Raw genomic sequence first — 18349 nt, 5'->3', positions numbered from 1 at the left:
AGCTAGACGGGCTTGCCTCGTTTCGTGCCTGAACATAGCCAGGAAAGCCCAGCAGCGTCTCTATTTTCTATGAAGGCTAAGAAAATCTCCCACCGCCCATCCTCACCACATTCTACACAGGGACTATCGAGAGCATCCTAAGCAGCTGCATCACTGCCTGGTTTGGAAATTGCACCGTTTCGGATCGCAAGACCCTGCAGAGGACAGTGAGGACAGCTGATAAGATCATCAGGGTCTCTCTTCCCTCCATCATGGACATTTCCACCACACGCTGCATCCGCAAAGCCACCAGCATTGCGGATGACCTCACGCACCCTTCACACAAACTCTTCACCCTCCTTCCGTCTGGCAAAAGTTACCGAAGCCCTCACAGCCAGACTGTGTAACAGTTTCTTCCCCCAAGCCATCAGACTCCTCAATACTCAGAGACTGGACTGACACACACACACACACACACACACACACACACAACTGAACACCATCCGACTCCCTTTGCAATTTTTGCACATTTCTGTATTATCTACCCACATTTTTTTGCTGCTACTGTATTCATGAAAATGCTGTATTTAATTTATTGTCACTTTCTACCTGGCTGCTACCCCAGTAACTGCTATGTCCATATATGGTATAAGCTTATCTGCTGAATATTATGTCATAGTATGTTAAGTTTACATTCACAGCATTTTCTGTTATATTGTAATATATCTTTTGCACTACCTGTTTTATCTGACACTTTCACACTAGAACTGTGTACTGGTCGGCGCTGCACCGTCTCTTACTGTGCCTATTGTCCTGTTTTTAGCAATTATTGTACCGTCTTGTACTGTTTACACCCATGCACTTTATGGAGTAATGTGTAGGTCTTATTTAGTTCTGTGTAGTCTCACGTAGTTCTGTGTTTGTTTTATGTTGTTTTATGTAGCACCATGGTCCTGGAGGAACGTTGTTTCGTTTCACTGTGTACTGTACTAGCTGCATATGGTTGAAATGACAATAAAAACCACTTGACTTGAAAAAGCAGTCCATAAAACTTGTGCACTGCATTCCAAGTCTTCTGAAACACACTGAAATTCAAGTTGTCGTTCCAAGTAGAGAAAAAAGATATATAAATACATCTGCAATATATCTCCTTTTGTGTTCCACAGAAGAGAGAAAGTAATATGGGTTTGGAATGACATGAGTAAATAATGAAGGAAATTTCATTTTTTGGGGTGAACTAGTCCTTTAAAGCACACACACACACACACACACACACACACACACACACACACACACACACACACACACACACACACACACACTCCACAGCATTGTTTTACAAATACATGTACAATATTGAGCCAAAGATTGCAAATAATTTTTGGTAAACACATTTGACGGTGGATTTGAAGGATCTGACGGTGTTGCCTAAAGTACTATACACAATGATCCTGTTCAACTGCTCAAGCGAGTGTTGAGTCTTTGACAGTATTGTGGGGTAGCAGCGGATTGGTCTGTTGTGGTTCTTCACTTAAGATTGACTTCTTACCACAGTTCACAACCCTCCAAAACACATGTGATAAAACTCCAGTCCAAGAAGTTGTGTAACAAGTTGTATGATCCTTCTGTTATAGCCTATAATAATAATAACTACCTCATTTGATGAGGAGGAAGGAGGGGCCGGGCCGGCCCCCAATCGGGCTAATCAGCCAAGGAGAGGGGTAAGGCCGAGCCGGATGCGGCAGTTCGGGAGAGAGAGAGCCACACGCAGCTGTGGCAGTTTATATGTTTATGTGTAGTGTGTTTATGTTTGTGTCTTTTTACGTTTTCATTAAACATTATTTTGACTGTTCAGCCGGTTCCCGCCTCCTCCTTTCCCATTTTAACCCTGTTCCATTGGTCTCGAAACCCGGGAAGGAGGAAGGATGTGCTGTCGTGGAGTCCTTGCCACTGCCGTCCACCAAAAGGAGCAGCTGCAGCCATCCGCCGGAGGACGGAGGAGTCGCTGCTGGCCACCTGGATGCGGAGGAACGGCCGCCATCCGCGAGGGGAGGAGGGGCTCGCAGCCGGCCGCCATAATGCGGAGGGGCGTTCCATCCGCCAGGGGTCGGAGGACTCGCTCCAGTCCACCCGGGGAGGAGGGCTGTCATCCGCCAGAGGGTGGAGGAGTGGTCGAGGACCAGGCGACGGCATGTCTGGAAGCCAGCGAGCAATTTTTTCTCTCTCTCTCTCTCTCACTGTCGCTCCGGCTCGCTCTTTCCCTCTCCCCTTTTCCCTCCCCTTGTCTCCCTCCCAGGCCTTGAAAGGTGGGGAATGCCCCCTCTCGGAAAGGAGGGAGGAGTGTGATGAGGAGGGGGGCCGGCCCCCAATCGGGCTAATCAGCCGAAGAGATGGATAAGACCGAGCCGGATGCGGCAGTTCGTGAGAGAGAGAGCCACACGCAGGTACCGTGTGTGTTTGTGTCTTTTTAAGTTTTCATTAAACATTATTTTGACTGTTCAGCTGGTTCCCGCCTCCTCCTTGCCCATTTTAAACCCTGTTACACCTCATTAATGCTGGTGTAAAGTATTGGAAAACTTTGTGTGTTTGTGTACCATTATCGTAGCATGGCTTAATACAGTTTTACGATCCAACATTCTTCTATACAGTACTGAAGGCGGTAAAAGACAACACTAAAGATTTATTACTGGAATAGTTTTTACACTAGATTTGTTTGCTAATCATACAATTTTATTTTTATGTTAAAAAACACAACCAATGACACATTGAAAATCTTTACTTTCAGTGTCTGTATATAGTCTCTTAAAAGCTCCTAAATAACGTACACACCAGCCCAACTTTATTTCCTCCTTGTCTGTAATTTGTGCTCTTAAAAATACAAAATAAGATACATTTCTGTGCCATTTGTGGCATCAAACAGAATTGCTGAAATTTCCAAACTGTCTTCTAAAAACAAACCTTCCCCATTAAACAAGAATGACACACATTTTAATAAGACTTTTCATGTGCTAATATTCATAGTTCATGTTTTTTTTTTTTTTCAGCTTTTGTCTATAATAACATTAAACTCTGGCATTACACAAACACAGAGTTTAAAGCCTTAAATTCAGTTTTGCAGTCCAGCCAAGCAAATTGTTTTATATTATAGTGCTTCATGAGAAGATGATAATTTGTTCTGTAATCTGTGATCTTTAATCTAATCTGCAACACAGAGCCTGAAAGCAACACTTTCCATTTCAAACTCATTTCTGTCCTTAAAAGGCATTACGGAGTCACACAGCCCCGTTGTAAAATCATAATTGGCAACTGTAAACATTCACGTGATATATTTTAAACAAAAGACAGACATTTTTAGTTGAGAAACTTCAAGCGGTTGTTGTCATGGAGAATTAATGTGTGCCGTGTAAGACCACCCCAAAGATTTTAACAGAGAAAAACCATTTACTCAAACGTCAGATAAATTAACTATGACTGCCAATTCATTTCAGCATGCGTCGATAAACTCCCAGCTACCCCCTGTGACAAATACTGTACATGTTACATTCTCAATTATAACAGTAACATTTTACATTCTGTTTACTGCCAGCTTTATGGAAATATTTCATGCAAAAATGAACATATGTTAATACTGTTTGACATCAGATACATTTTCTCAATTTGACAGCTAGAGGGAAAACGAATTCCTCTGAATCTCGTTAGACTGTCACAGAATCAGTATGTTTTGAACTTTGACTTCAATTGATCACTTCAGTGACTCAAGGCTGTTGGTATTGATTTACCGTGCCAAACATTGAGTTTCATGGCATTTATTGAAGTCAACATAAGGCATGTATTGTGATGTATTTCACAGGATATTTAGGAATGCAAAAAAGTACCAATTTTTTACCCATCTTACCCATCAGAAATTATAGAACGGTAAATCAATTTCACCAAAATGCTTCACTTTCACTCTGCTCTCCTATGCATCTCGATGAGAGAAGCTTGTTGGGTTGAAGAGAAGCATTTTGTTGAATAAGAAATGAATTTTTGCTTTGTTTCTCACCCAAAACCAAATCGTATCACTTCAGAAGACATGGATTAAACCACTCGAGTTTTATGGATTGCCATTATTGTAACGAGTAGTTGTTAAGATGAGACGGGAGACACTGGATCTAACTGCAGGCTTTTAATGAAGATGATGAAAGTGAAAAAAACAAACGTGAACTCAAATAGCAACAAACAAGAACTGACCAAGAGGGAACAAAACTAGAGGGTATTTATACACACAAGGGCTAATGAGGGAATGGAGAACAGGTGAGGACAATGGGGAACAGATGGCAGTGCATTATGGGAAATGTAGTCCGGGGGAAACAGAAGACAAAGGACAAAAACCACTTCAAAATAAGAGTCTTTGGAAACACTGTGACAATTATGCTGCCTTTATTTACTTTTTGGAGCTTGAAAGTCCTAGTTATGGACAAAGAGACCTCAAAAGTCTTCCACAGAATAAAGAAAGTAATCCGATTAAATGATGATAGAATTATCTTTTTGGGTAAACTATTCCTTTAAAAAGAACCAGTTCTCGAATCCCAACTCTACAAAGTATTCTTCATTTGTAAACACTTTTAGTCTAATATTGGGCTTCATCTCTCCATGAGAAACCTATGTAAGAGAGTAATTCAGAAAAACAAAGGGAAAATATTATATTATATTATATTAAGAGTGTTTGGCAGCACTGTCCACCAAAATGAACCAAACTTCTGGCAGATATTACAACAACACGACTCAAAGATGAGAGCCATCATGTGATTTTGAGCGAGTGGTTGGTCCTGTTACCTCATCGGGGTGGTCCTGATGTTTTTCAGGTACTGCGGTATCTCTGGACCAGCGGCCCTTCAGGACAGAGTGATAAGCATCAGCGTGGACAGATGAGTAAACTGATCCCAGAACAGTATACTTACTGAGACGAGAGCCTCAAACATCTGCCGTTGGGTTGAGACACACAGATTGCTTCAATAAAGAGATGCAGATGCTTTCAGTGTGGGGTCTGAATGAAAGAGATTGTTGCCATTTTTTTAAGATTTCAGCCAAAAGTGTTTGATGGGGGTTGAGATTTGAAAGTTATTGACTGCTATGGGAACCGTAATGAAACAGCTCACCCTCATGTTCCTCCGAAACAGTATGCTGTTGTTATTTTTTTCCTTGGAACACAAAAGGAGAATTTTTGAAGAATCTGTCGAGCTCCTAAAAAAACGAAAAACATCATAACATCAGTCCATACGAACAGTTGGCTATGTTGAAAGTGTTTCTCTGTGATGAACAGAGGTTTGTATGTTCCTCTACGGACAGAAAAACACGCATGTATTATTCACAGTCAGGAAAGCAGGACGTGTGACACACAGAGAAAAACAACAGTGAGCGTGGCGTGTTATTTCCTGCGGTCAGAATGTGTTCTGGAAACCAAACCGGACCACAGAAACCCCACAGCGCCTGAGAGTGAGCTGACAGATAACGTGATATCACACACATACATACACTTTGTGTAAGGATTTAAGCAGTAAAATAATGAAAACAAAAAGGTTAAGTTGTGTGGACATGAGTTCTAGATATTAATATTTCCCGTTGTGCCCCTGAACAGCCACATTTAAAAAGATGAAGAAAGTTAAATTAACACACAATCAAAACTTTACATATTTTCTTAATTCTGAATGATTCATCAGTGCACATTAGTCTAAAGGGAAAAAGTAACATTTTTGCATTTCAAATGTAATAAATGTATCAGTCTTTTTTCACACAAGAACTTCATTTCCAGGAGAATATACAGTACGTTAAGTACAGAAGATGAGAAACAATGCATTGAAGTATATATCCATACAAAATAAAGTTTATGGGTGATTCAAAGACATGTCGCTCTAGTACTATCTTTTGATTATACTATATATATATATAGGGGTTAGGTTAGGCTTTAGAAGTCAATGTATTGTTTGTTTGATTTCCATATCATAAAGTCCACAGTGATCCATTTTACAACAAAGTTTGTCAATCTGTTCGAGGTAGACTGGGCTGTTCTCTCACAAGATGAGTTCTTGCATCTGTCTGTGATCCTTTAGTTGGTCTACGTACACAACACAACTATGTACACTCAAAAACACGTCCCGCTATGGCTCGGTTTGTTGCCTGTACAGCTGTGGCTGTGCCGACTGCCCCCTGCTGACAGAATTTGCATACAGTTTTATAACTTATGTTAAGTTGTGCACTTAATTAACGCGTTTAACCAACCAAAAATATTATAGACTACTCTTCGAGATCCATTTAAATCCTGATCAATAATAAAAGGTCAAATCAATCACGTTAAGTATGTCACTGCATGTCATCTGGAAAACAGGATGCTTGACAGTAACTTCAAATAACGTAAAGATAAATCCACATCAACAAATTTCAGATCAGTTAAACACGACCTCGTGATCTCTTTGTCAGACAGGAAACTGATGTGTCAGCAGTATGTGGAGTCATACAGTGATGAACTCATCTGCCATGTCTAAAAAAGATTGTTATTATTGTGACTGGACAGAATATAAGAGTACTTTTGTCTGGCCATTTAATACCTGTAAGTGTGATAGTTATTTCAGTATTTATCTTGTACACTGAAAAAAATATTTTATGGTGAATTAATATAGCAGAAAAGATGAAGTACTTTCTATATTGAATAAGCTTAAGCATTAATGATTAAAAATCTGTCTCTGTGTCTGCAAAAAGAGCCATGTGGTAAGAAATTGACAACTGTGCCGCATGCATGACCGGGTTTCTGATTGTGCATAACGTAGAATCCAAAGAAATGAGAACGCAAAGACATTCACCGTGTTTACTTATGACAGTTCTTTATAGTTCGCTGCAGGATAAAGTGACACTACTAAGGCCTGTTCAAGCCAAAAGTGAAGCTAACTGTTGTCAAACATTGCAAGTGAATTATTCACACCGAGCATGATGTCTACATGATCAGATATCGATGATCTGCACTGACATTTATTATGATCTTAAGCACCATGATCAGACCAATCAACAGTGTGATCAGACTTTAAAAGTAGCTTCTACAGATGTCTGGATTAGCAAATTTCTCGTATAGATCACCTCAGACCTACAGGCTTTTTCCAACTGAGGTTTATTGTGTTGATTCCTTGAGCGTCAGCATTCTTTCTCCTGTTAAATCTGCTTACTTGCAAATGGTTATTAAAGAGATCTATCAATAGAAAAATGGATTAGTGGAGGCAACAATCTATTACGAGGTCCGGGAGGATGATAATCCATGCATGAAAGTGTCTGGTGCTCTCGACTAACACTGTCTGACAACCGTATAATGGAGCCACATTGTTCTACAACTAAACAAAGCCAGTGTCATGTTTTGTAGAGCTTCAGTTCTGGTCAGACATTTCAGCCATGGGGATTTGTCCATTTGTCTTGAAACACGAAAGATTTGTTTGCCAATGTGCCTTCTCGCTTATCGGAATTCCTCTCTTATATATGATGTGTGTAGACGTGGAACGTACTCAAGATGAACAAATGAGATCCGTACAATTTCTGCGTCTGATTGTGTCTGGGTTTAAGGATATATGATGCTTTTTCTGATTAACATTTTTTATTGATTCAAATAAATGACAAAGAAAAGCAAAACATATATACAGAATCAACATTTAACCCCACTAATACCCCTCCCCCACCCAATCCCCAACCTCAACCCCACCCTGACCCTCAACAACATCCCTGTGGTCACAAATGATTATAGCGTGTGCTGGCAATGAAAGGCAGACGAAGACGATGATGATGTGAAGGACCCAAGTGCAGTTTATTCATAAATGTGAAAACCAAAAAAAGAAACATGGACTGGACTACATTGGATTGGACTGGACTGGACTGGACTGGACTGGACTGGACTGGACAACCAATGATACATTAACAATACCTGACCAAGACACAGTGGAAAACATGAGGCTTAAGTACATGGACATGGGAAACTTCAACCAATGAACAGACAGATCTATAAACAAGACAATGACCATTAACCAATGATATAACAGAACAAATAACAAGACTATGAACCAATAGGAACAAGACACATGAACATGAGGGAAACAGGATAAATCACATGACTTGACATATAATCAGGAAATCACATGACATGGCAGAGAAACAGGAAATAACATGACATGGAACTATTTTAAAAAATAAAAGACATAAACACAAAACATGAACATGAACACATCTAGACGTGACTATATACATATAGATTTAAAACTAAACTTCTCTCTCCACTGCCCCTCCCCGAGAGCCCTCCAAAAACTCCAAATAGTTACCCCATTTCCCAACAAACAATTCTAAGTTACCCAGTCTTCTAAATTACACTTCCTCAAAAGCCGCCACCCTCCCCATCTCTGAGCACCACTCCTGAAATGGGGGCACCCCAGCCGACCTCCATCCCCTTAAAATAATTTGTCTGGTGATCATAAAACTGGTCAGAACCCAATTTTTTATGTGTTTATTCCCCACATCGATGACCGCCCCATCACCCAAAACACAGAGACTGGGACAAAACGAAATCCCAATACATCACACATAAAATTCTGAACCTTCAACCAAAATTCTTGGATCTTAACACACCACCAAAAAGCATGGATTGTGTCCCCATCTTCTGATTGGCATCGCCAGCAGGTGGGTGTGTCTTTAAGACCAAGCCTATACAATCTAGAGGGGTCCAACAGAATCGATGTAAAATCTTGAATTGCATAAAGCGCACCTTTGCATCTCTAGATGCAGACTTGATGTTTTTAGAATCCTAGCCCACACTCCCTCCTCCAATACCAAGTTTAAATCTTTCTCCCATAATCTCTTGATAGAAGTTGAAGCTCCATCCCCCAGACTCTGAATTAGCAGGGAGTAATACACTGATGCCTCATGACCTTTTCCAAAAGCAGTAATCACCTCTCCCAGAGTGTCTGCCGCTTTGATATATGATGCTTTTAAGATATTGGAGGAAACATCACACTGACCTGAGCTCAGTTAAAATTGTTTAAAGTTGGCAAAGATAAATTAATTATCCATGCCAAGTAAATATTCCAGCACAGGTTAATACTTTCTTTTAAATGTACAACATCATAAAGTTAGTCTGCATTTAGTGCCAAATCTGAGAACTTAGACTTAGAACTTAGAAAACATCATGATATAAAAGACTTGGCAGACTTTTTTGCAATACATTATTTCAAAGTATTTTATCCACAATAGTGCTCAACACAAGAAAAACACAAAGTCCTAACCAGACACGACGCAAGAAGATTCTAGCGATTAGCACATTTTCTGTCACACTGAAAGGGAAACCAATCAGAACATATTTATGTTGGCTTGACAATGCCAAAATGCTGTTATTCTAAACACTGTTTTTTTTTTTTTTTTTTTTTTTAAATCCCTAAACAAAGACGAAAATGTTAACTTTTAAAATTGTAACTCCTCCTAGAGCGTTCAAGCTACATCCACCAAACTCAGCACAGACCTTCAGACTGTTCTGACAAAGTGTCCTATGTCTTTTCTAACTGATCAGACTCACGCTTTTTGCAGAGTGGACAACTAAAATTAAATAAAATCCTATGATTTACATTGATAGAATGTTCAAACGGGCCAACGGAATGCACATAAATTCAAACGCTGTCTGTCAAAAATTCAAATGTAAACAAACCTACAAAAGGCCTTTGATCTGCTTGAGTGAAGCAGCAAAAAAATCAAAACAAACAAGTGATCGACAAAATGTATCATTGCTTGTTGTGGTTGGCTAGTGGTGAATAAAACATCTAAATAAGGATTTAAACATGCATATTTCACCTCAGTGAAAGCTTCATGTTTAAGGATTGCATGTAGGATAGATTGTAAATAACACTGAATTCAAGGAAAATTACACTTCAAACTACTCTGCTCACTTCATGTTTTAAGAACAGTTTCAACACTAGAAATTGAATGTTAAATTCCAACTCAATTCCGTACCGAAAACATGGACATTTATTATCTGGGCATGAGGTGCGTTTAAGCAATAAGCCACGAGAGGTTGTGCGCTCCTTTGATTTTATTATTACATAAGAAATTAAGTTCTTAAAATAAAGTTCAGGAGGAGCTTGCTCATCTAATCTGCCAATCAACCTGCAGGCTGCAGAGTATATAAGCCAACGCTTACCTCACTCTAGGACAGTCTTTCTGGCATCCCTCCACCTCCCCGTCACATCCTCAATCTTCTAAGTGTTCTTGCACTATAGCTTCCTCCACATATTAAGTAGTCCCTTAGGGGGGGTAAATTTAGAGCTCAAGTCGAGCCTCTTCCTTGAGCACCACCTTTGTGGACAGCAAGCCACATATGTTTTCCCTATATCACTCAAAGACTATATGGGCAGGCGAACTCGTGAATTGCAAGTAAATGATAAAAGTTTGTATAGTACAGTCTGAAATGAGTTAATGCTTTCATGAAATATGATGCAACAACAGATTTATAATAAAAAGACACCATGTTTAACAATAAAAAATATTTATAAGGGGCCTGGGTAGCTCAGCAAGTAAAGATGCTGACTACCACGCCTGGAGTTGCGAGTTCGAATCCAGGGTGTGCTGAGTGACTCCAGTCAGGTCTCCTAAGCAACCAAATTGGCCTGGTTGCTAGGGAGGGTAGAGTCACATGGGGTAACCTCCTCGTGGTCGCTATAATGTGGTTCTTGCTCTCGGAGGGGCGGGTGGTGAGTTGTGTGTGGATGCCGCAGAGAATAGCATGAAGCCTCCACACGCACTATGTCTCCACGGTAACGTGCTCAACAAGCCACGTGATAAGATGCGTGGATTGACGGTCTCAGACGTGGAGGCAACTGAGATTTGTCCTCCGCCACCCGGATTGAGGCACTACGCCACCATGAGGACTTGGGCATTCCAAGTTGGGGAGAAAAGGGGAGAAAATCCAAAAAATAAATAAAATAACAACAAATATTTTTTGCAAACAATATACATTTTTTCAAAAATATGTTAAGTGGTTCATTACGCATATCACAGCAGTTCTGAGGTGAAACATCCACTGTGTGGTGCTAAAAGCAAGTTACATTTTCTCCTAAACAGATGAGGTTTTTAAGGTTAATGCTCTATTGAGTTTAAATGAACAAAACTGATCCCCCTATCCTAAACCTTAAACCTAAACCTAACCGATAGTGTTAGAAAAAGCAAATGTGAGATGAAAAACACAACCACGTCATTTTATGGTGCTTCTATGACACTCTGGGTTCACGCGTGGACTCTCGTGCTCTTCAGGACTCGTACCCGCTCCTTTACATCACAAGTGCAACGCTCTATCAGTCGAGCAACTGCACAATTTGATCCCTCTCGGACAAGCTTGTAAATGTTGTTGATTATGTGCTGCAAACATTAAAATGAGTCATGCACTACAGTAAAAGTGTTTAGATGCCAGAAGATAACATTGTGTGAGGAACGGGTGAAAAGTAAGTGTTTATGAACTGATAATCTGCAGTTTACTCGTGATTTGTGTGAACGGGAATAAAAGTCATTATTGTTGTAATGCCCTTAGTGTTCATTTCACCAGGAAATACAATATTGCTTTATAAATTGATCTTGTTTTAAGGTTGTTTAGATATTTTGATATTGAGGGTAATAATATTTTGCAGTGAGTATTATTGCAAGGTAAAGTGTGTAAGATGCTGGAGGTCTTTTGGGAAACGTCCAGAGATGTTTGATCCCTACGATTGTATCATTCCCGATTCTCTGAGCCGGACTGCGGACACCTCTAACATCATTCCACGATTCCACGAGTAAGAATGTTTGTCAATAGCTTTTATACCGTATCGTGTGCAGGAAATTAAAATCAGAGCTTGGACAGGAAGAAAGGATGGACAAAATCAAAGTGAAGACCTTATCGACAGTACGCTGAACAAATATGACCCAAATTTAATTAAAGTGCTTCCACAGCTGTTAGGAGCGTTGGGATCAAACCCTGTCAAAACAACAGATTTTGATCAAAGAAAGTTTGGATCTTTTGTCCGAGTCTCAAAGAGCGGACATGAGGAGCTCATTGTGCTGGAAGTGTTTTGGCATATCTGGGTGATTTGAGGGACAATAGTGTGAAGATGAGAGAAGAACAAAGATGTTGCCTTGACTAGACGATGATTATTTGAACACAAATATTGACACGATAAACTCCATCACTCATGTGTGGTCTTTTTGTCCAGATACAGTGTTGGAAAATCACCATGGAGCTGTGACGGGTAAAGGTACATAGTTGAACGGGACACCTGTGAACCAGGGATTATAGGAACCACAGGATTGCACAGACAATTGTTTGTGACGAATACTACTCCGTAACATTTAAGGTCATATTTGAGAATCGTGAGTTTAAGCCACTGGTCTGTTTTCTGTTTCCGGTCTCTATAAGAAGCATACCGTAACGAGCAATCCAGACGGAGAATAACAAGCATTTTAAGTGTTAGTTGGAATAAAAATGCAGTTGTTATAACAACTCGAAGTAGTTAAAGATATCTCGCTTCATGTCATCGACCCACTCAGCACTATCGAGCTTTATGTTTTATTTGGCAATTTTAACAAATGTAATATGCAAAACATCACATTATCCCACTAAAAACATACGCCGATGTGAGTGAAAACACTGTAGACAGCCTGAAAAATAGCGACTTTTAGTGTGATCTTAGCTAAAGAAACACAATTTAAGATACAATTGTTGTCAGATTTTATTGCTGATTTAAAATATTTTCTTTGATCGGAACCTTCACCGGCCGTTTTAGAGATTTCGGTCTTTTCCCATTTAAGTAGATAGAAGCTGTAATTTTACGCGCTCGTATCCATAGAAAATAGCTGCTACCGAGTGGATTGACTCGCCTTTAAAGGGACTTTGATCAAATCAAGTGTCTCGAGAACCGCTTTAACATTTTTTTTTTTTTTTACTGGACATGCCTAAAACAACGTAGCACTTTTGCGCAAGAGGCGGCACACCGGTCAAAGGCGTACATCTATTGTATGTTTACACAGAAATGCAACTAATGAACAGCGCAGGTGGATGCAAAAACGCGTTGTGAACGGCCCCTTTAGAGCACTTGCAGGCAATGGGATACTGATTATTTCCATTTGCGATTACTCAATATGGCGACAACTGTCGGCCCCAGTAGATTTGCATGTTAATATATCTCAAAAGGGAATAAATCGAACCCGGAGCGATTTAGGTTCACAAAAGCATTTTATGAAATTTTACCAATTAATTTTTTAACTGCCCTGAAACTTATCAGAGATGTATCAGATGTACAAAGGCAAAAAGAAACTATAAGCGATTGGGACATGACAAAAATGACAATGCAAATCGCATGGGTCTGTCAGTTGAGAATACTTACCCGAATCATCTCAGCTACGTGGACGTTCACCGACTCATTGTGATTGGCTAAAACGGTACGGGCCGCATTTAAAAAATAATAATTTATACAACCTTCACATGCTATTGGAATTATCGAACATACGTGTTTCCTACTCTGAAGTTGCACATGTCATAATTACGACTGGTGAATTATTGATAATTTCAATACACGAGTTTACGAGTTGGGACGAGACTTAAACATTCAACATGAAGGAGGAGTACGGTTTCAATAGTAAATGATGGTTTTATTCCTTTTTCTAAATGCAGCAACCACATTAGCGCTTCAGTCATATACATTTATGCATGATGCTTATTGTACATTTTTACACAGAGAAAATAGCATGCATTTGACCAAAATTCTGTCCACTTGGCTAGCATGTACTGTATTACGGTGTCAAAATAAGAGTTCCCCAAAAATTGTGCTTGAATGAACTCGGCGTTCTCCATGTTTCCAACAACAAAGCACTTGAACGTGACGTGCTCATAATTACGACTTCAGAAGTGGGAAGTAGGATAATTCCGATAGCGTGTGAAGGCAGCATTAGTGCCGTCACAGAGACAGGTGTGATTTTGTTGTAACCACCATGACAAAAATGAAGGAAGTAAAGAGCCGTTGACATGATCAAACTTCTGGGTCTGAAGTGGAATCGACTCCAGACGCGCAGAAACAGGACTGGAGATTTTTTCAGACTGTGTGATTGATGACGCTTCCTCCTGTCAAAGAAAGGGTTACGGATCACTGCAAACAGTACTCTGAGGTTCACCGCCGGAGTTTCGACTTGTTTTCATGTTTTGTGCTCACATACACTCCCCTCCTTTTGCTTGTCTCTGCTTTCTAAAATGTTTTTTTTTTTTAAGAGAAAAATTAGTGTGAGGGCCTCGTGGTTCAATAAGGCAAAATCGCCCACAGTTGGCTGTTCATATTTCAGCAATCTAATTGTTGGAGGCCTGGTGAAGCCAATCCTTCAGTGTGAGTTGCCAAGAAAGTGTGCACACACCTGCTGCTGCAGAAATAAATGAATATGTTAATAGATCTGAATGCACAGCTGTGAAAATCATTATTCAAAAGTGTCTCAATGCAGAAATGGATTACTGTAAACAGTCATTTGCAGTCTTGAAGGTGAAACAAAGCTGATTTTTGCCAGAGCGCCTACATTTAAAAGAACAAGCCGAGTTCTGGGTCACAAGGTTCCTACACAGTGTTCACTGAGCAGGGGATATCAGTAGAAGTTCGCTTTAGTTCATTTGAAATACCTCGCACGGATTAGGATGTTATGACATGCTGACATCATATACTTGTAATACTTTTGTAAAAAATTATAAAAATGTAATACAATTACAATAAAAAAAATTACAGATTTGTATGCTCTTAATACAAATTTAATGTGTAGTATTTAATTTAAAAGTTAAATTAAATTAGTATAAATCAGCATACTCAAAACCACTATATTGTGATAAATGTAAAATGATTAAATGCGATTTGGTTCATTTATAATATGCATGTCTTCTTAACTGTTTTGAATCCCATTATGACATCTGTATTGTTATGTTTACATATCTGGAGCACTTTATCGTCAAATAACTGCCTAGTGACCAGAAAAAGTGCGAAGCATGTTCATGTTGTGTCTGGAAGGGGCGGTATGAATAAAGTCATGTGATTCTATTTGAGTTGTATATCAGTTCTGAGGATTATTCTTGGAAGTTCTTATGATTCATTGTGAATGTAAATCACAGAACGGCTCCTCTGAGACCCGTATAGTGAAATTCATTCCTCTCCACAGATGCTGGCAGACTTTCAGGAATATTGTGAGGAAAACTTTCCAAGAAAAATGGCAAGGAGAAAATCCGACCATCACCACCTAAAAATCAAGTGGGTTTAGAGAGCACATGAAATGTGTCAGATTGCAATTCATAATGGTCAGTTTTATCTTTCAGGTCATGGCGACACAGTCTAGTTCAACGATCAACATGTTTTTTTAGCTAGTTGCCTGAATGATAGTGAGGTTTGTTACTGCCACAGTAAAACAAGAAGAACGCATTTTTAAGGTGCTGTGAGTCAAACTGGGGAAGCAAGGGGGTGCTAGGGGGTCTGTGGAAAATTTTGGTGAAAGAAAAAAGTTTATAAATGTAAAAAAGTTAGATATAAACTATATTTACCAAATTTGACATTACTGCCATTTCAGTTTAATCAAAATGTTTCTCTTCAGGTTTATACATTTAACATGACCCAGTTATTGGGTAGAAAAAAAGATACGCTGTCAACGTACTACATACTCGCTAATATTTTCCAGATAATTAGGGATGCACCGAAATGAACATTTTTAGCAAATATTGATAAAAAAAGAATAAATAAAAATAAAAATATATTGGCTGATACCAATATTTTGCCACTTACTCACTGTGGCAGGGAGGAGGGCGGGGCCTAATTAGGCTAATCAAGCCTTCGAGAGGGATAAAGGCGACCGGAGGCGGCAGTTCGAGAGAGAGAGTTACAGGCAGCTGCCCTGCATGTGTTTATGTTTGTGTCTTTTTGTTTTATTAAAAGATTATTTATATTGTCAAGCCGGTTCTCGCCACCTCCTTTCCCAACCTTTGCTACACTGGTGCCGAAATCCAGGAAGGAGGAGGGATGCGCCGTCCTCACCACTACCATCCACCCCAATAGAGCAGCCGAGGCCATCCGCCGGGGGACGGAGGAGCCCGGTCGCCTGAGAGCGGAGGAACAGCTGCCGACCGCGAGAGGAGGAGGGGGTCCTAGCCGAACGCCTGGAATGGTCAGGGCTGCTGCCAGGGGCGGAGGAGACCCCTACCAGCTGCTAAAACACGGCGGGGTCAAGAGAGCATCGTATCGGAGAACCGGCTTCACAATATAAATAATCTTTTAATAAAACAAAAAGACACAAACATAAACACATGCAGGGCAGCTGCCCGTAATTCTCTCTCTCTCGAACTGCCGCCTCCGGTCGCCTTTATCCCTCTCGAAGGCTTGATTACCCTGATTAGGGGCCGGGTGTACAGCATCACGACCTGGCCCCGCCCTCCTCCCTGCCACACTCACTTTATTTTATCATCAGATCACTGTTATGCTCAGGAATTTACTTTAAAAAATTTACAAAGAGGTATAAATGCTATTTAATTGTTCTAACAGTAAAAATTATTTTGCACTTGGTGTCTAATTCAATGGCTAAATCTCCTGGAAGTTCTAGAGCGGCTAACATCGCAATTACAGTACCTTGACATCAAAATTGGCCCGATTTACTTTTTATTGGAAGGTTTTAGTTGTCTTTGTAATCTTTCATTAAAATGCAATAAATGCAAACTTTACTGTTCATCTGACATCTCTCTTAATTGTCAGCCCCGGAAGTAAAATGGGTTTTGAAAAACATTTCCACAGATCTTTTATCCACCTTTTCTCCTGAACACGGAAGTGTTCCACGATTCGACTGTTTTTAATGTCTGGTCTCCAGTGTTTCGCACCAGCGTATTGTCAAAAAAACAACAATAACAACAACATGTGGCTCTACAGTCGAGTCAAGATGACCATTTTTTATTGACAGTGGCTCACCTGAATCATGTGTAGATGTCATGAAGTGATGGTCCGAGGTTTTATGTTGATATAATTTACTACTTTGAGTTGTTATGACAACAACAGTACAAGTTGAGCATGAAATTAATTTTTTTCCCCCCAAAAAAACTTCAATGGTTGTTGTTCTCTGTCTGGATTACTCATTTGGGTAGTTTTTATATTGCGTCTTGAGACCAGAAACAGAAAACAGGCAATTAGAATCATCATGGCGCCACCCAGTGGTTGCTCAGGAAAACTGTAGCTACTGCGACAACAAGGTCCACGCTTTTTCCATAGGAGAGAGCGTAATGGCAAAGTCTTCCTAGCAAGTCAGTCCACTGTTGACCATCTTTGCAACGCTCTCGGGAGGATATTTACAGCCATGCAAGGACAACTCCTATCTACTTGAATGGAGAAAGACCGAAATCTCCAAAACGGTTGGTCAAGATTACGATCAAAGAACATATTTCAAATCAGCAATAAAATCTGACAACACTAGTTTCATAAATTGTGCTTCTTTACATCAGATAACGCAAAAAAAATTTCCCGGCTTGTTTAGCTAATGCGCATGCATGTTGTCGAGTTGATTGACAGGTGATGTCTGTATCTAAAAGGTGATTGGCTCTTTACCTGTAAGGCGGGACTTCCATTCTACATCCGTTGACCTTTGGCTGCCGTTGAGCATTCCAATTTCTCCCATTTATTTTAATAGAAGTGGCCCATCTCTACTAAATAATCTCTGGTTTGAACCTTCGAATTTGAAAATATCCAGTTTCCCTGAGCAACCACTGGGAGGCGCCACTTTGATTCTAATGACAACCTCCGTGCTTTTGCCATAGGAGAGATCGTAGCCAAAGCCCTTCTGATATGGGAGCCTACAAGGTTAGCATAGATTAGCATAACGCGGTGCTCCCATAGACATTCTAGTGGTGGTACACTGGCGAGGAGACAAGAGGCCGTTCTTGAATGGATGACTATGGAGGAGATGCTTCAGTGTGCTGAATAAACCTCTTTTATGAGGAAACAGCTCAACATTTAATTAATTAACTGCCTGTCCGCTAATCTTCAACATGTTTTACACTAAACAAGCCTTTTGGAGTGAACTATGTGTGGAGTTTACTAAGATAAAATTGCTGTTTTATAAGAGAAGTCACGGACGATTTTACGACCGGAAGGTGTCCTTCATGCTGAATGCGAGATCTGCGTGTCTGTTTACTATACACAACTAAGAAAGAGAGAATGCTTTCTGACAAGAACGGAGAGTAAAATGCATTTATTATTTTGCCAAGATGAAACAAGATGCCGTTTTGGTGCAAAGAAATTTGAAGCAGCATTTTCCCGGCATCTTTCTTCTTTCTTCTCTGGTTGTGTAAAGTTTGTGGAGG

The sequence above is a fragment of the Myxocyprinus asiaticus genome, chromosome 48 (assembly GCF_019703515.2).
Source record: "Myxocyprinus asiaticus isolate MX2 ecotype Aquarium Trade chromosome 48, UBuf_Myxa_2, whole genome shotgun sequence".
NCBI lineage: Eukaryota > Metazoa > Chordata > Actinopteri > Cypriniformes > Catostomidae > Myxocyprinus > Myxocyprinus asiaticus.
Note: the sequence above shows the minus strand (reverse complement) of the source record.